Source organism: Triturus cristatus, chromosome 3_1 (genome assembly GCF_964204655.1).
Source record: "Triturus cristatus chromosome 3_1, aTriCri1.1, whole genome shotgun sequence".
NCBI lineage: Eukaryota > Metazoa > Chordata > Amphibia > Caudata > Salamandridae > Triturus > Triturus cristatus.
Window position 1 is genome coordinate 321,359,549 of NC_140583.1, and position 19,889 is coordinate 321,379,437.

Below are 19,889 nucleotides of genomic sequence, written 5' to 3' on the forward strand. Positions count from 1 at the left end.
AAAAGGATCGAAGATCTGTTTTCTCGATTTATTTGGGCTTATGAAAAACCCAGAAGAGCATATAAGTTTCTCTCCCTACCAAAGGACAGGGGCGGGCTGGCTCTCCCAAATATCAAGCTTTATTATTGGGCAACCACTCTTTTGCATAACCTCACTCTTTTTTCTGACAAGCTAATAGATAATCTTTTGGAAAACATACCCACACCTATTGAGCTCATAATGGGCAAAGGTGCATGGGGATGGACCTGGAGGTTTCTGAAAGATTCTCATTATAAGAAGGTATGCTTCAAGACGTTGGCTGCTGGTTAAAAAACCATGAAAGCGGTCCGCAAAATGTTAGGACTGGGTCGTTTGAATTATTATACATCGATTTATAAAAACTCTAATTTGCCCGAAATTTTTAAATACTCAATTATCAAAAAGTGGCCAGATAAAGGCCTGTCTAAACTCGGTGATTTTTATTCCCTCTCCGATATAGTATCTTTTGAAAATCTCAAAGAAAGATATGAATTGGATTGGAGGGATTTTTATAAGTATTTGCAAGTACGCTACTTCTTAATTAAGAAATATGGTGGCCCATTAGGATTTACTAATAACTCTATCACAGACAATCTGAGAAAGAATAAACCATCTATCGGAGCTGTGTATAATTCTTTCATTTCTTTAATGCCGGATGACTTGGGAATGAGGGCCAGGAAGTGGAAAGAGGAAATTGATATTTCTGAATACCTATTTTTTCATTCAACTGAACTAGCACAAAAGCTGCTAATTCCGGCACGGCTCTAAGCTCAGTATTATAAATCCTGCTTTTCGCTCTACTAGACTCCGAAAAAGATTGCAAAATGGGGGACAGAGAAAGGGACTTTATGCCCCGATGCTCTCTGTATCAGGCGGATCTTGATCACATGCTTGCCTCCTGCAATGCGCTAAACATTTTAAAAAAAAAGAGATCGCCAAATTTTTCAAAGAGGTGTTAGGGAGGGATGTTAGTCTTTCACCAGCCCTGGTTTGTCTTGGGGTAGACTAAGAGATCCAAGGGAAGCCGGGAGAGCAGCTGATTTTCATAGGTATGGCAGTATATTGACTCTCCCTAGCCTCAGCCTGGCTAGATCCATCCCCCCCAGGTTATCATCAATGGTTAACATGACTAGTGGCAAATTATAACTTTGAAAAAGCCATCTATGAAATAAGAGGGCCGCGGTCCTGCTCGAAAGGTTTAAAAATCTGGGAACCATTGACCAGATGGCTCGAGAGGTAGAGCGGGGCTTAAAGCGATCTTCGGCCCGGAGCCCCCGACATCAATTGTATCTAAATGTGTGTCCAACCCCGGGGTGGGAGGGGTGGGTGTGGTGGTAAAAATTATACAAAATTGTGCATGAGGAAATGTTGCGGACTTAATATAATCTTTCTTTCACAAAAGGATACTTGCTCAGTTGGCAAGTGTAACTTTGAATTTATTGAATTGTATGATTTTGTTTTTCTTTTTTTTCTTTTTACCGATGTATTTGTAAACTGTTGAAAACCAAAGCCACTCGCAGCATTGTAATCATACACTAAATTAAAAAAAAAAAATGCCTAGCTGTAGATTTTGAACCCTAGCTCTGCAGGCACCTAGGGAAACCTAGCAAACCTAAACATTTTTGAAAACTAGACACACAGGGGAATCCAGGATGGATTGACTTTTCTGGCTCTCACCAGGTTTTGTTACCCAGAATCCCTTGCAAACCTCAAACTTTGTCAAAGAAACACATTTTCCTCACATTTCTGGGGTAGACACTGAGGGGAATGCTGGGGAGCAGGACGTTTGTGCCAGCACGGTGATTCCACACAAAAATATGTGGAAAATGTGTTTTTTTCACCTAAATTTGAGGTTTGCAGGGGATTCTGGCTAGGAAAACATTGGGGGATCCACACAAGCCATACCTTGCTAGACTCCCCCGGGTGTCTAGTTTTCAGAAATGTGTGTGTTTGGTAGTTTTCCAAGATGGTCGCCGAGCCTAGGGCCAAAAACCCAGGTAACCCCCCTTGCAAAACCAGGTTGTTTTATGATAGGTAATTTTGATATCTGTTTGTAATAATTTCTGACTGATCCATTTTGATGGCGTTGGTCGGAAATTATTACAAACAGGAGTTTCAAATGGCTGACGTAGAGCTCGGAGAGCCCGTCTGCCATTCGGAAGGCTTTTAGCAATCCCTTGGCTGGCTCTTTCCTGCAGAGGGATTAAGATGGCAGTTTCCCACTGCCTTTCTGTGCCGGCCTTTACGACACAGAAAGGCATTGGGAAACTGCCTTTGGGGAGTATAGGATTGTGACCGAACCTAATAGCTGGGCTGGAACCGACGACAGGAGGTTGTTTGTTTCCATTTCCAGAGCAAGTTCAGAATGTCTCCGGTCTGTCTGACATCGCAATAGGGTCCTTAGTCTGATCAGCTGCATCACCCCCATCCCCACAGCATCTTGAGACCCTCACGGGTGAGTAGCCACCCTTTACGAACCCTGACTGATTGATTGACCCATCAAGTGACCACCACCTTCTCCTCAATGATGACTACAAATGGTACCCGCTTTATACCCTGCCGTTCTCTAAGTGAGTTGAGATGTAATTGTATTGTTTGTCCCAAACCTTGGTAAATTCTTTGCAGTAGATCACACCCAGCTGGCCCCACACAAATAGTGATGCAGAAAATGTTCACGCATGCACTTAAAAGGGTGCCAATTTGCATCCACGCTTTACACCCAATTTCTGTCAGAACACAGCATCATGCCTCCTGCCAGAACTGTAGTCCTGCCATCCAACAATTCTCCTCTTTGGTCAAATGTTGCATTCTAGCATATCTCACACCCAACAGAAGCAGGCAAGGAGTGCACGCTCATCCTCCTCCCGCTCTGTTGCCAGCACACAACTCTTGGATGGAGCAAGAAAGGAGGAGATGTCAAATTTGGAGGGGGTAAAGGACACATTCCAAGCGTTGGAAGAGGGGTCGATAGATTCCCACTTTCTCTTTCAATTGACTTTGCCATCTTGGCACCCTCTCACTTGAATCCAGACTCACAAGCAACAACTGAAAAAGCAATTGCACATAAAAACTGTGGAATATACATTTCGTTGCTGTGAAGTATTTTTTAGTTCTTTGTCCGGACCCAGTGACAAATATATTCTTTCCCTTCCTCAGAATCCAAGAGTAATGTGAAACCCGGATTTTCCACATTTAACAGTCGCGAGGCAAACTTAGGGGCATATTAACTAGGGCTGGCGATAACATTATCGCGGCTTTAGCATCCGTTTTCGGGTGAAAAGTGGCAATAATTTTATCGCAATATCATCAAGGACACGCTAGAGCGTGTTTCTTTGGCTTAGCGTCTGTTTCCAGCACGCCTAACTTCGCATCTCTAATGAGATGCAAATTGGGCTTTACTGGGCATACCTCTGACGGACTACCTTGTAAAATATCGCGAAATGTACATTGCGATATTTACAAGGATGCCCACGCATTTTTGCAGACATTAGTCTTTGGCGAAAACCGCGGTTTTCGCCAAAAACTAACATCTGCAAAAATGGAGACTTATCTATACCTACCAATGGGGGTGGATTATGCTGATACAGCCACAGGGTCGTATCAGCAAGGTTATCACCTTTTTCCATGGAACATCGCTGGAAAACCAGCGATGTTCCATGGAAAACACCGCTATCACTCGGAAATTACCGCCATTGCGCTATGTGTTGTTAATACAGCGATAGCATGGAGATAATTGCCAGCGATAGCCGCCGATAAAAAAAATCTCGCTAAGAGCAGCCAGCAATAATTATCGCTGCCGCTTGATAATATGCCCCTTGGTTGCAAAGCACAGATGGTTACGTGGCCCGTTCCAGCTCACTGCATTAGTGAGGGCGTTTATTAGGCAGCGCTTCAGTTTCTCACGAGGGCAGGAAACTGATCTGTGTCCATGCACGCGCCATGAAGAGGGCGGGTCTCCTCACACAGATGCAGATGCATTGAACGATTCTGTAATCTGACAGACTGGAATTGACAATTGAGACGACCAGGGCAAGTCCATGAACTAGATGTAAATAGATCTACTGCGGACATCAAAAAAGATATTCTTTGTGAAAAACAGCAAGCATTCTGTTTTTATTTCCTTCATAATGCATGTTTGTTTTCCAGATAAAAGGTAAGTAGGACTTGATGTAAAAAAACTCTTAAAAGGGAGACTGAGCTCGTTTCACATAGACATTAAGATAATAGCCCAACTTAATTTTAGGCACTTCATGAAAATGCATCAACAAATCAACCGCACTGTCATTCTACCCGAAAGCTCCCTAGATCAGATGCCAGGCTGTCTGAGTCTTATGGTGCATTTTAGGAGTAAATGTTTCATTCTCATTGTGTTTTTTCATTATGACTGAATTAAGGGTGTGAAGACAAATTGATTAAAAAACATTTCTCTTAGGTTTTCAGGGACAAACTAGGAAAGTTTAAAGATTTTGTCCAAAAACTCAAGATGAAAAGCAATGTTTTTGCTGTGAGACAGAAGCTATGAGGAGTACTCATTAGTATTAGAGAAGAATTGAAAGGAATGCTGAATGATTTGGTGGAGGATGGGATCGTGGAAGAGATAGAGTCAGCTGAGTGGGTTTCTCCCATGGTTTTGGCTTGCAAACATGATCAGCAGTTGAGATTGTGTATAGATTTGAGGGCACTTAATACCAACATATTGGTAGACTGTCACCCTCTGCTCAATATTAACAAAGTGGTGTCCATGTTGGAGGGTGCCAAAATTTGTTCCACCCTTGATTTCAGATCAGCGTACCACCAAATTATAGTAACTAGGCCTGGGCGGCAAATTCCGTTCCGCTCGCGGAATTTGCGGAATTTGCATATTTTCGCATTCCGCGAGGACGCGAAATTGCTCAAAAGTCTGCTTTCCGCGATTTCGCGAAATTTTTGCTTGTTCGCGTTCTCAAAATGCATGTTCGTGAGATATTTCTCCTCGAGCACGCAAACAGCAATTGCGAACAGGAAAAAAGCATCGCGAACAAGCAATTCCGCGTGTTCGCGGAATTTTTGCGTGTTCGCGGAGATTTCTTACCGTTTCGCGGAGATTTGCGTGACGCAATTACGCAAATTCCGCCCACCCCTAATAGTAACTGAGGAGTTGAAACAGATGACAGCATTCATCACACCGCAAGGCCTTTATCAACTTAGCAAAATGCCTTTCGGTTTGGCCTCTGCAGCCTCTGTGCTCCAGAGAGCTATGTTTCATTTGCTTAGAGATGAAAATGGTTTCGTAAAATATTTCAAGGAGGACATTTTTATATTTTCTAAGAATAATGAGGAACATCTCTAACATATAGATGAAGTGTGCAGTGTGGTTTGACTTTAAAGGCTTCTAAATGTAAAATGTTTAAAAAATCCCTGGAGTATCTTAGCCACACTCTGTGAGGTGATTTAACGGTGATGAAAAAATCCAGTGTCAATGCTATAATCACTTTTCCATCTCCTTACAACAAGGAACAACTTTTGTCTTTTGCTGGCATGTGTGAGTACCATAGCAAATTTATTCATGATTTTGACACCATGATGGAACCATTGAGAGAATTGTTGAGTCAAAAAGTTAATTTTGTGTGCTTGAAAAAAGAACAAATAGCATTCGAAAATATAAAACATGAGATTGTAAGATCTCGCATGCTTAACCCTTTTTGCATGGCAAAAAAGTGTGTGGTAACAGTAGACACCAGTATGTATGGTGATGGAGGGGTACTCTCCCAGAGGTGTAGCAAGGAGGAATGGATTGTGGCGTTCGCTTGATGTACACTCAATGACAGAGAGAAGGTATACTGTGATTGAGAGGGAACTGGTGGCATGTGTTTGATCGATTGAGTCCTTCAGAAAATATCTGTGGGTAACAAATTTGTATTAAGGATGGATCACAAGCCTTTGGTCAACTTATTGTCGCCTGGTGGAGGATGGAATTACACAGCGCGTACTGCCAGACTTACCCCGAAACTACAGGAATACACTTTCAGAACAGAATTTGTTCTAGGGAAAAGGAATGTTACATCTGACCTTTTGTCATGCTTACCATGCCAACAGTCATACGAGGGAGGAGCTGTGAGTGAGGAAGACATGGTTGCTACTATTAGAGACCTAGTGCCAAGTGAGTTTGATGATATTTCAGAAGAATTCTGGAACAGAAAACAAAACAAATGTGTTGGAAGGCTGGCCCAAATGGAGGTTTGTCAGGCCAGAGTGTTTGCCCATGTTCAAGGTGACAGATGAATTAAAGGCTCAAGGTGACTTATTGCATCCCTCCCAGTGGTGTGCAGGAAGTTATTTTGAAGACTGCTCACAAAGAACATCTAGGGATGTCTGCCATTGAAGGTTTAGTGTGTACATACTTTTGGTGGCCTGAAATAGACAGGATGGTGGATAGGACTGTGAGGGAATGCGAAGTGTTTACCAGCAGTGAAAAAGTATTGAAGGTCAGTATTCCCCCTCTTAAACCTGTAGAATGGCCTGAGATTCCATGGCAAAAAGTGGCATTTTAAATTTCTGGGCCATTTAATTTCCATCTAATGGACACTTGATATGCGTTGGTTTTGATTGACTACCACTCCATGTGGCCAGAAGTGACGTTGGTGTTGCAAACCTTGACTAACTTTGTCATTGAGTTTTTTAAGGCGGTGTTTACCAGGAAATGTTGTCCATCTGTGCTTGTGACAGACAATAGTGTTCAACTTAAATCTAGTGAGATAGAATTTTTCCTCAAACACTGTAACAACAAGTATGTGACTACTCCTTTTTCATGAGAATGGGCAAGTTGAGAGATTCAACCGCTTTTTGAAGGAATATGTGGTAGAGGCACATGAAGGCAGGGCCGGCTCTAGGGCGGCGTGACCGGTGTCACTGCACCGGGTGCTGACTATGCAGGGGGCGCCTGTTTGCTAGTTTATATTGTTTTAAAAGCACACACTGCAGCGTTCCTGACCTTGAGCAATATTCAGCCAACAATCCAAATCTCACGATAACTCCGATGATTGATGTTCTTCCTGGAGAGAGAATCAAGTTTTGTCTAGTGGAAGTTGTGACTGGTGGATGTTTTGATTCATCATAAGGTAGTGCAGAGGGTTAGTATGCCTGCAGCAAAGAATGTGTACCATGCAAACCACCAAGTGAACATAACGTAAATAGGACAGGGGGGTTACTGCTTTTGTCAGACACTTCCTTTTGTTACTTGCAGTTTATAAGTTAAAATACTATTTAAAAACTGTGAGCTATTAACTGTTATCAAAGAACTGAAACGTAGATTTCAAGTATAGATTAGAGCATATTTATATTTTCCACATACTTTCAATATCCTAATGTTGTACAAAGTGTTGATTTGGGTAGAATATACTGCCTACTGCTATGGATAACACATAAATCCTATCACTCTGTCTTATGTAACATTTCCTATACATTGATTTACACACATGATTGAGTAATGTGTGCTCTGACACCCTTCACTTTTGAGTGACACTATAAAACTAATTAAATGCATCTGAGTGTGAGTGGTTATGGAGACTGTTACGGGGTAGTGGTAGTGTGGGAATCCGTTGCGCAGGTGGTCATTGGGGGGGGCAAAAAACATTGTCGCACAGGGCGCCACCAGTGCTAAAGCCGGCCCTGCATGAAGGAAGCAGAGATTGGAGAAATGCTTTGAGAGAAAAGCTGTGAATGTACCTCATACCTCCACATACTATCACAAAACTCAGTCCTTTTAAGTTGCAGAAAGGCACGGATCCCATTTCAATCCAGTGCCCATGGTGGTTCAAGATAAAGTGTGGCAGAGGGGATGGGAAATGTGATGTCAGTGAAATTGTAGAAAGAATGAAAAGGAAACAGAATAATACTAAAAATGGTATGATGCTAAGTGGAAATTGAAGGAACCTGGCATCAAGGTGGGAGATTGGGTCAAATTCTTAAACCAGGATTGGTGAGGAAAGGTTTCTCCAGGTATGGCAAGATAGTTAAGGTGGTGAAAGTATTTTCAAATTGTATTGTCACACAAGGTTGGAAGGTGAAGAATGCAAAGAGGGTGGCCAAACAGTTAAGGCTGGTGCACGTGGGTTGAGAAATAAATGATGAGGGTGTTGGTGAAGAGGAAGAAGAATTTCTTGTAAAAAGTAATGGTAGGAATCATCATCTCACTCAGAATAGTATGAATGATGGTAGTGAAGTGGTACAAGACGATTTGAGTAACCAAAGATATGGTGAAGATCCTCAGGAATCCTACTTGGTAAGTGAAATGAGGAAGGGTTCCATAGCCTCAAGAGTCCAAGAGACAAGCAGGACCAGATGCCTTCCTGCTAAATTCTCAGAGTAGTGCAGTAATTCCTGATTTTACTTATAACATTTTGTGTATTTTATGTATGCAGTTCTGTTTTCCCCTTGCATTTTGGTATTCTGTGCCTAGGTTTTGCTGTAATGATTGTACATAGTTGCTGTTCTTTTGTTCTTTAATTATTGCTTGTTCCTTTTTTTTTTAAAAAGGCACATGCCATAGTTATGGTTCAGTGTGCATTCTGTATTCTTTGGAATGCGATTCTTGGAATGCAGGTTGTAGCCAGTTATTGTTTCTCTGCCTTCCTGTGCAGGTGGACTTTCTGTGTTTCCTTAATAAAACCTACAACTATTGTAGATTGGAGAATTGATACCCTTAGTTCCAGAAGGACTCCTTCATGTGAGCAGTCCTTCATACATGAGGCATGCACATATTGTTTTTCAGAATATTTTCTACAAAAATATTGTCTGACCTAAACATTGTGTCCTAAATATTATTTGCAAGCATATTGCCCCATTGAGTGCAGGTCTTCTGCTACTAACTCATATAGAGTGATACTTTTGTAAACAATATTCATGATACATTAGTAATGCCAACTGATATTGGTACAATACAGCCGCTTTCTCTGATGGCATACTTTGGGTCATGGTAAACAAATCTCAGCCCTTTTAATATAGAAGGCGTTTCTATACCTGCTGCCATGGCAGCTACAATAAACATGGCTGCCAATGCTGCACAGGAGCGAAAAGCACAGCATGTATCAAACAGTGTGGATCTGGAAAGAACATGACTGACTGAGGAGACTGCACCACCCGCATTCCCTTGCTTTTCTTGAGTCTCTAGAGAGCCATGGAAGGGGATAGATCACCACCAACTCCCAGTATGGTTTTCTTGGACTCTGGGCTTCACTGTTCTGAAATAAGAGCAGTACAAAACACACACTTTTTTCATTGCTTTGACATTAGAACTTTGTCTAAGTACATTTTGAAACCAAAGTTCTCATTAGCAGCTTCAGATTGAAGCCATACATAACAACATTTAAATCAGGCAAGCAATCGATACTTTAAATGTTCATAATAGGTGTAAAATGTATACTGTTGATTGAATTGCACTTACTCTCCGTGTTCTAAGCTACAAAGTAAAAGGTGGAAACTACAGGTGTATGGTAGGGGTAGATGGAAACTTTAACACCACCTTCAAACCAAGTAATGGCTGTGCAACTATCATCAAAAACTTCTGTAGGAAATTCATGTGTTAGCTGAGAGGTATATTAAAAATTGTTCCAGTAGGTGCTGGCAACTAGCCCTGTTAACACTTACGTGTGGTCTTGGAGTCTGTTAAGGTAAATCCAAATCCGACTCCCTCAGGAAATAAACCTTCAATGGTTGATTTTATATAAACATCTAATTGACAATATAATGTTAGATCGGCTTTGCTGGAGGGTCATGGTTGATATAAAGATAGAGTAGTGCCCTGAGAGTGACCACGACCCTTTAATTTTGTCCTTCTCATAATTTGCCTTTATGTCATCAACATCAATTTTTAAAGGCCACAGCAGGGTTTATGCCTCCTACAATTGCAGATGACTAAAATGGTAACACTTTAAGGTAGGCTCTACCCTACTCCTAATAACCAACTTTGTGACCACTATTTTGGGGTCCATTGATTTCCCAAAGCTGCAGCAACGTCTTCACATAAGCCTACAATCGGTAGAACTTGAGCGCATAATGTCCTTCCTAACCAAACCTGCCACCTCACGGAGGGCTATTCACCCAGAATTAGATCATTGGTTTGATAAGGAGTGTTATACTTGTCAGCCTTATGGTGACTTTTCCCCCAAACTTTTTTGTCAACTTACTTCAAATTTTTGCTGGATTTTGTTTTTGTTGGCCTTAGGACTCTGTGTACTTTACCACGGCTCACCAGTGCTAAGTGAGGTTCTCACTTCCTTAAACATGGTTTGATTGGCATAGACCTAATCGGCATATTTGATTTACTTATTCGTCCCTTTTAGAGTGGCATACCATATACCCCGGGCCTGCAAATTAAATGCTACTAGTGGGCCTGCAGCACGTATTGTGCCACCCACTTAAGTAGCACTCTAAAACATGTCCCAGGCCTGCCATGCAGTGTTGCACTGCCATGTCGACTTAGCATTTAAACACCCTTGACAAGCCTTAAACCAGTGGCGGCTGGTGGAATTTGAAAGTGGAAGGTCGTAAAACCAGCGAATAAATTATAATGCAAGCAAGGTCATTGTTTATGAGGGTAGGGTTGGGGGGTCCCTGAGAAAAGCCTTAAAAATTGGTGTATTTTGGTGCAGTTTTCAGTGTTCATACTGTCTTAAATTGACAAAAAAATAGAGCTCTTATACTGGCTTCAGCCTGTCACCCTCCTTCTACCCAGGATGTCCTGTTATCGTCAGAGCTGTCATCTTAGGAACCGAGGAACCAGGTCTAATTCTCAGTATGAATATCCTGTGATTCTGGTCAAATCACTTAATCTCACATGTGCCAATAAAAAATTAATATGACCTTGTGTAATGTAATTAGTGCTCATCAAAGGGGTTTGCTAGATTTCCTTTGGTGCCGGCAGAGCTAGTGTTCAAAATTCACAGCTAGACACTTTGCAAAAAAAGGGTCCGTTTTCACTGTGAAAATGTGGTGTGTCCTTGTTGCGTTTCTGACCGCTTCCTGTAGCGGGCACTAGGCCAACCAAGACTTTGGGGGATGCGGGGTGGGTAGAATTTTGTGGATCCTTGCTGATTCCAGATCTTTCCACCACAGAAAAATGGGGAAAATTTGTGTTTTTTACAAAGTTTGAGGTTTGCAAGGGAATCTGGGTAACAGAACCTGGTGAAAGCCAGACAAGTCACCCCATCCTGGATTCCCCTGGGTCTCTAGTTTTAAAAAATGTATAGGTTTGCTAGATATCCCTGGGTGCCGGCAGAGCTAGTGTTCAAAATCTAAAGCTAGGCACTTTGCAAAAAAAAGGTAAGTTTGCACTGTGAAAATGTGATGTGTCGTTGTTGCGTTTTGGGCCGTTTCCTGTAGCGGGCACAAGGCCTACCCACACAAGTGAGGTACCATTTTCCTCGGGAGACTTTGGGGAAAGCCTGGTGGGTGGAATTTTCCACCACAGAAATATGAGGAAAATTGTTTTTTTACAAAGTTTGAGGTTTGCAAGGGATTCTAAGTAACAGAAACTGGTGAGAGCCTGACAAGTCATACCATCCTGTATACCCCTGGGTGTATAGTTTTAAAAAATGAATAGGTTTGCTTGGTTTCCCTAGGTGCCGGCAGAGCTAGGGTTCAAAATCTACAGCTAGGCACTTTGCAAAAAAAGGGTCAATTTTCACTGTGAAAATGTGGTATGTCCACATTGCGTTTTGGTCCGTTTCCTTTCGCGGGCACTAGATCTACACACACAAGTGAGGTACCATTTTATCGGGAGACTTAGGGTAACACAGAATTGTAGAGCAACTGTTATTACCTATTCACTTTCGATGCATTTCTGCCTTCCAAATGAAAGAGAATGTGTAAAAAAGTAGTCACTTTGAAAAATGTTCTTTAATTCTCATGCAAGTATGGGTACTCACAGTTTCGGTAATGTGCAAATAACTAATGTTTCTAAACTCTACATTTTGTTCCAATTTCAGAACTATATAAGTGTCTTTCATCCTGATTTTTCACTGTATATATTTTCCCAAATGAATTGCTATACACTCGGTACATAATAAAAAACCATTGCAAGACGCTGCTCAGTTATTGGCTCTGGGTTCGTCAGGTTCTTGCTGAAGCTACAAGTCCTATATATCCCCACAACCAGAAAGGTCTGGCAAATGTAACAGTATATTGCTTTCAATCTTTTGCCATAATTAGACGAAGTTACAGGTGAAAATGTTGGCACAAATGCCTGTTTTTTCAACTCCTTTGCTATTTATCCTATTTTTAACTGTTATTTTATATAAAGAAACCTTGAAGGATCTACACAAATGACGTCTTGCTGAATTCAGAATTTTGTCTACTTTTCTAAAAAGTATAGTTGTGCAGAATCCATTATTGCTTTCATACCCATTTCTTCCATTAACTGAAAGAAGGTTGAAAGCACCAAAATTAGCAAAAATAGGCTATGTCCCATTAAATTGCCAAAACTGTGTAAAACATTTGGGTTTTCTGACAAATGTCTGTCAGTCCCTGAAAGCTGGGAAAATGGGGATTTCAGTCCTACAAACCTTTGTTGATACCTTTTGCAGGGAAAAAAACAGATGCTTTCATTTGCAGGAATTTGTTCCCATTTTCTCCCAAAAAACAAAATGTAGCTGTATTTTGGCTATCTTCTGGGCCCCCTCCAGGGGAATCCACAAACCATGGGTACCTTTAGAATCCCCGTGATGTTGGAAGAAAAGGACGCAAATTTGGCGTGGATACCTTATGTGGTCAAAAAGTTACAAGGGCCTAAGCGTGAACTACCCCAAAAAGCCAAAAAAAGGCTTAGCACAGGGGTAAAAGGCCTAGCAGCGAAGGGGTTAAATCCTTTGCGCTTAGCTCTTTCATATGAAAGAGCGAGCATATTTACAAACATGAAGAATAGAAATAAGACCTCTGGTGCAAATTTAAACACATCAAAAACCTGTTAGGTATTTTTTTGCCAACAGGTGGTAGAAACAGTTCAATACAAGTCGGTTTATTAAAAGAAAAAACCTGCAGTAACTCAGTACGTGTAGAACGGTGTAAAAAGATGCAAGGAGTGCAAAAAATAAACATATTCTCTCTGCTTTACATTGTAAGCTATTAAAATAGAGCAGAAGAAAGAAAAGCAATGTTCCATTTTTGTTGTTTTAAACAGCTGCTCCATTTATGCTCCATGACCTGACCTTCCTATTGCCTGGACTGCTGGCTCTAGCAGCAGGCATTGTCACGTCAGAACTTAAATGTAATAGCCTTATAATAGTCGAGTTCTGAATTATTTTCTTTATAATTGGCAACTTGGCGTATAACAAGTCACTGATTATAAAGAAAATAGTGTCTGCTGTATACACGGATTACAGAAACTCATGTAAATCCTGTCACATCCTGAAGCAGGTTTTAGGAAGAAAACCACCACAACTAATTAAGTGTTTAGGGTTTATATACTTTTAGGAAAGTATGGTGTGCTGGGAAAGGAACCGCTTTATATAGTGTTTGTGGATCTGCATTTCACCTTTAGTAATATCCCCAAGCATTTGTTAGGAGCTCATTGAATGACTTTGGCATCCCACCTGGTCTCTTTCATATTTTTTCAAGGGTCCACTAAATGTTTTCCTTTTACCAAAGTAATCTAGCAAAGCTGCACCTTGCCCATCCCCTGTTGTTTTCCTGGTATATATCAAAGATATTTGGACAAAACATTGAGTTTAAAATATGGGTAAACAGAAATATTGGGGGAAAAATATGTGATACAAAATATTGTGATGCAGAAATATTGCTTTCAAGAACTCATTGAACATGTCAATAAATGTAATTTAATGTTAAAATATTAAATTATAATATTGTAATAACCTTTTTCAATTACATTAGTGTACATTTTTTATTTAAATATAATTAAATCATTTTTAAATAGTACTATGCATCACTTTTAATAACTTTAATTATATAATAAATTATATATTTGGTTTTACTTTAGGTGGGATTTTTTTTTATCATTTAAATTTGAGAAAAATAACTGTGATGAAATGTAATGTTTTCAAATGAATTACATTTGAATGTAATGTTATGTTATTAGTGCTCTATCCTTTTTAGGTTTCGCCTGCACAGCGCTTGCTCTGTGCTTGAGAAATCTATTGTTTTTTATTTAAACTTGAAAGGGACCTCCCAAATTTCCTGGCTTCTCATTGGCTCCTGTGTGTGCCACCTACCTTTCCTCCATTTCTATTGGAAGTAGCATATTTTCCTGCATTTACCAATACTTGTTCCTCGTCTGCTTCCCTTATCAGTTTTCCACCGCCAAAAAATGGTTAACATCCGCTTTGGTGGAACTGTATTTTCATAAAAGTATGCCTTTTACTAGTGCAACATATTTATATAACAATTGATCACCCGGAGATGTTAAGTGATTTCCTTAAAATCACAAGATGTTGCGCGGCGCCGTCAAGACTCGAACCGGGAACCCCAACTCTCGAGTAAGCAATTCTGGCCGCTGTGCCACATCCTTTCCACTCCCATGTTATTTGTCAGGTAGCTCTTTCCTTCTCCCAGACGATGATTTATGAAAACAGCTCTTTATTTATTACATACGAGAAACCGACACATTACGACTGCTTGTTTATATTGTTCTACTGTTAAAAGGAGTGTAGTAAATTATTTGCCATAAATATTTTATATTCAAGTACTTTTTTTTTTTTTATAAATGAACAAACTTTTACACTTTTCGCAATATTTTAACATACTCTGATTGTGGAGACCGCTGCCTACATGTGAATATGGTTGCATGTGCTTATTATGTATACAAGTAATTGAAATTAATTTAAAACGTTTTTAAAAAAAAGGAGCAGTTACATTATTTTTAATGATATTATATTTTTTATCATTAAATAATATGTTTTATTGTATAACATTTTTAACATTTAATTGCATTTAGTTATATTTTAAAAAAGTCAAAATCATTTTTTTTCATTTAACCTTTCAGATAGGGTTCTATTTAAGTTTCTACCTCCCTTCCTTTCTGTTGGAGGGGGTTGCAGTATCATTGGTTGTCCTTGTGTGGTGCTAGCCTTACTACTGCTGCTTTTTGCCTACAGTGAATTTACACTCGTAAATTTAGCTCTACCACCTGTACTGGAGACAAGTAAGTCTACACTTTAGAGTAACTTTAAACTCATAAATGATGAATAGCAAAAGTAGTAAAACTACTCAAAAATATAAGAGTAAACGTGCATGTGTGGATTTACTCAAGTGTAAGTTTAGCTTCATAAATAACCCCTTTTGAGAAGAACAACTGGTACAGTAATTCAATTAGTGACCTGAGTAGCCCCATGCAATTTTTAAAGATACAGAGGTCAGTTTTGAGCCAGGGTTCCCCAAGCCACATTTGTGTTTCTAAAAACATCAAAGGGCAAACAATCTTGAGAACAGTCTCTTCTCCCACGCCCCTAAAAAACATGGCGGTGTTTAGAGTTTTTTCCAACATTTATTGCACCGAAAACACCTACATGAAGTAGTTATGTTTTTAAAAGATTGTAAATGTTAGTAAAAACCCTCAAAGTTATAATTGTGAGACGTTTTTTGATGCTCTTATGGGAATAATCTTTTTTCCATCCTTAGCGAACAGGAAGTGGAAAAGCTGCATACGTGAGTGGTTTTGCAACACTATGAGGACAATACACAGGAGTCGTTTTGGAGCTCCCAATCAAGTACCAAAAGCGAATTTGTCGATGGACTATACCTGGTTCTTCCACTTCTCACAAAAAAACCTGCAAAAATGTTAGGCTTACATCTAGCTCCGTGTGGACTTTCAGTTTTATTTTGCAAATATAGCCCTGAATAAAAGAAGTGTTAGTACACTTTGGTAAGGCAGCCATACTCAGGTGCAGATCTGCTAATGACACAGAGAACATTTCATAAGGAAAGACCCAGCCCTTAAAAATCACACGCTCCCTTACCAAGTTTAAAAACTTTCATTAACAATTATTTGGATTCCTTCATGTTTAGGGGAGCAGAGTGCAAGACTACTCCAGAGTTCCCTATTTTAGGACTGGTGATATGGTACTTCTGGCCACAGAAGGCCCTTTTGTGACGTTTGACTTTGTGGCTTGGAGATTCAGTGATCAGGTTTCACTCTTTACACCACCTGGGAACATGCAACTAAGCCTTCATTGTGGGCCATAGAACCCCAATCGCACTTTGGCCTGAGGCCCTCTTCCAAATGTCATGTCTTGTGTACCTACTAAGATTTGTGATGTAAGAATCAGCACTTTTAATTGTGCTTGCACTTGGGCCGTGGGGAGCCAGATAGGAATTTCAGAGAAATAAATTGAACACAGATTGACTGGTGAAGAACAGTACTCACCTATCTCACGAGGGAGATCCTTTCTAATAATAGAGTCTCCTACACATACACTAGGGTCCTGATGAAAGCCTATATGACCCTCCTGGGCATGAGATAAGGCTGAAACATGTCGACCTATTTTCTGGACACATTTTTTTAGTGCACCAGACCCTAAATAGTCTGTTCTGTGCACGATAAGCAGTTTTAAACCCAACTCAAACCCAGTTTCTTTAAAATTACAAACTGGTTTTTCGAGTTTTTTTAATTCTTTTTCACTCACTAAATAGCACTTCACTATACACCTAACACGGTTCTCTAATCACAACTGAAAAAACCAGAGGAATTACCTCCGGGTGGAGGAAGCACTCATTAACCCGATGATGATGCTGTCACGCTGTCAATTTAGTAGCGGATAATCGAACATACCGCTAAATTCCACCTGAAAATTAACACGTGATTGAGGGTTTCTTAACAGTACCTAGTACTGCTGTTGCTAACCCTGGTTCTTTCAGGACCTGTGATCCACTCTCCATTTGATATTTAAACGTTTGAGACAAAGAAGCTGAGTGGGTCATACCCCTTCTTTCTCCCTCCTTTTGATTTATATAAGTAGGTTTAGACAGACAAGTAAATACGAATCGTTTTAATGGTCAGAAAACTTTAGTGTTGAGCAGTATTTCTTAAAAATGCGTTGAGTGCGTGCATTAGTGAACGGTCTTCTATAAACAACTGTGTGTTCTGGCGTCAGCTTAGCTTTATATCACACTGCGAATCCAGTCCCGAGGGTAATGTCCCCCCAGGGAGTTATGCTGTACTTACCTCCTTACAATATTTACATCGAGAAGTCCTTGTAACTGTAGTCATCTCTTGGTTTATAGTCACGTTTTGTTTTCTTTGCTGGCACGGCTGCGTGCCAATTCGTTTTAAAGAAGTAATATCGGCCGCTAGCCTATTAGCACCCATTTACATGAATATTAAAATAAGCAATTCAGTTAATTATTCACAAAATCCCCCGCTTCCCTTACTAATGTGAGCAGTTAAACAACATTTCCAAAGTACCCCATTTATTCAGCCCGCGTCAGTCGGCACCATAAAGGCCGAGATGAGGGACTGTGCAGTTAGCGCGCGCAATCTGTATGCAGATGGCCTCGCGCCTAAGCAGAGGGCTCGTGGTGAAACCAGCGCTTTATGGCTCCTCCAGGGTGCATTCGTCACCAGGCACTGACATCCACACCAGAGTGCTTCCTCGATCAGCAGCTCTGCCGAGACATAAAACTCAATCGCTCTGACGTGATCACCTTTCCATGCACTCTCTCTGGGACAGCCGCAGAGTGCTGGCTCTTGCGTGGGCAAGTAACATCTCTTTTGTTCGTGTACAGTAATATAAATACTGTTTAAGGAAAGCGAACAGCTCTGCTTCTCGAAAATATTGAACGCGGAAGTCACTCCCGAAGCCTCGCTCCAGTGTGGAATTTAGCGCACATCACTACACAAACTCTCTATCACAACATATATGAATGAAGTTATGCATTTTATGGTCACTGTATATCATGTGAGCTTTAGCAGAGAACCTTCCCCTCTCCTGTAACTTGCTCCAGACACTTTGATTGAGTTCAAATAAAATATTTTAAGTTACAACTTTGTAATATCCTCTGGGCTCTTGTGTGTGGCATACCTGAGTTCCATTTGTGAATGTTTTGCTTGGAGATTCCCGGGCTGGCAGTTGCTGCATGAGTGAGCTTTATATAGCAATGGGGTGACCCGAAGTACTGCTGGACCCGGGTAAAGTACAGTACAGTAAGAAACAGTCACAGTAGAAATAAATTATGCGTGATACAGAATTAAATCATTCAAACATCACCATACCACATCAAAGATAATTACGATTTGTTTTCAAATCAATTGTAGAAGACAGCATGATTGTCTGTATATTTGGTAAAAACAGTGCTCGAAGAGGGGGGGCAGAGTGCTCAGGAGAGAATGTGTGCTTGTGAGGGTTGTAGGAAAGGAAAGGCATTGTGCACTATACACATCTAATTTAGGTGAAACCTGTCCAGCCATGTGAAGGCAAATTAGTACACAATAAACATAGCAATTCTATAGACGCAGATAATAAATCGTTGTCATCTTTGCTTGAAAGATATGGATGGATTGTCGATGTTTCGACCCCTGTGTGCAGTAAAGGTAACTGGACCCTTAGCCAGGGGTCTTCATCAGGATAAGAGGAAAGGAGCTCCTGGGGATAATCATATACTTCGTATTAGTCAGGTGATGCAGAGTGTCGTTCGAAGAACAGATGAGTAATAACAATAAATGTTTACCGAATCAAAGGGATTAGTCAATGTAATATCTGCTTAGATGTTTGTTTTTTGCCCATTGCCTTTCAGCTATCGCTGTTTTCCAGGTAACACTGGAAGGAAAGGAGAAGCACACTGTATATCAAGAAAGTGACGGCTCACAGGGCACTCTTGAGCCACCTCAGATTCTCTTTATGTCATATTACCAGTATGCTTAGAGTATTTCATGTCATTAACATAAAAAGAGTGTTTTTTCATTTAGAAATAGTGTGGGCAGTTAAATACCTAAATGTACTGTAACCACCCATGCCTTGTCTCTATGCTCAGTACGAATTAGGTTGCACTTCCTCAGTGGGCCTATTAGGTTTTAAGAAATTCTAGCTGTGTAGATTACAATATGTTTTATCGTTTATGAGGATAACCTATCTTTATTATATAACACAGGTTCGTACGTACGATTAATACCCTCCATAGCCGCCCCATGTATCCTTTAGATACTCAGGGAATATGTAAAATATATATTATATATACTTTTCACGACACACTCACTCTAGTTGCACCTGAGCTAAAAAATGTTTTTAAAAAGTTGCCGTAAATCCAGAATGTCTGCCTTCCTTACCAGGGCACGGCCCCCGTTTACAACATGCCAGGATCTAGTGCCTGGGCACATAACGTGCTTTGCATGCACGCGGCAGCTCACACCTTTAGCTGTGGCACATACCGGGCCCGGCTGTCAGCGTATTCAGTCAGAGGGCGGGTGCAGGTATGTTCAGTTAGACATTGTGGACTGTTGAGCCGATCACAGATTTTGTTTCACAGACTCCCTCTAATGCGGATGTTTCTCGTTTACATATTGGATCTTACTTCTATTGACAAGGTCCCCACCATATTAATTACTTTATAGGGAGGCACAGTTAAGGATTTATGTCTACTCTCACGGCGAGCACATTCACACGCCCATGCATGCACTCAACTACTGTCATGTTGTCAGACCAGAAAACAATTGCTTTGTTTCCCAGTTGTTCCGGCCAGACGAACAATGCCACCCAGATGGGGAACAATTCAAGGAAACCAATGTTCGCCGTGAGTCCAGCGTCAATCCACCATGCCGGCCAACGCTGTGCCACCCACTGAGTGCCCAGTATGGCGCCGAACCCCTCACTGCCCGCGGAGTCTGTCATTAATCCCAACTCTGCACAGGAGGTGATTGGGCCGGGCCACAGGACAGAGCCATTAAAATCCCG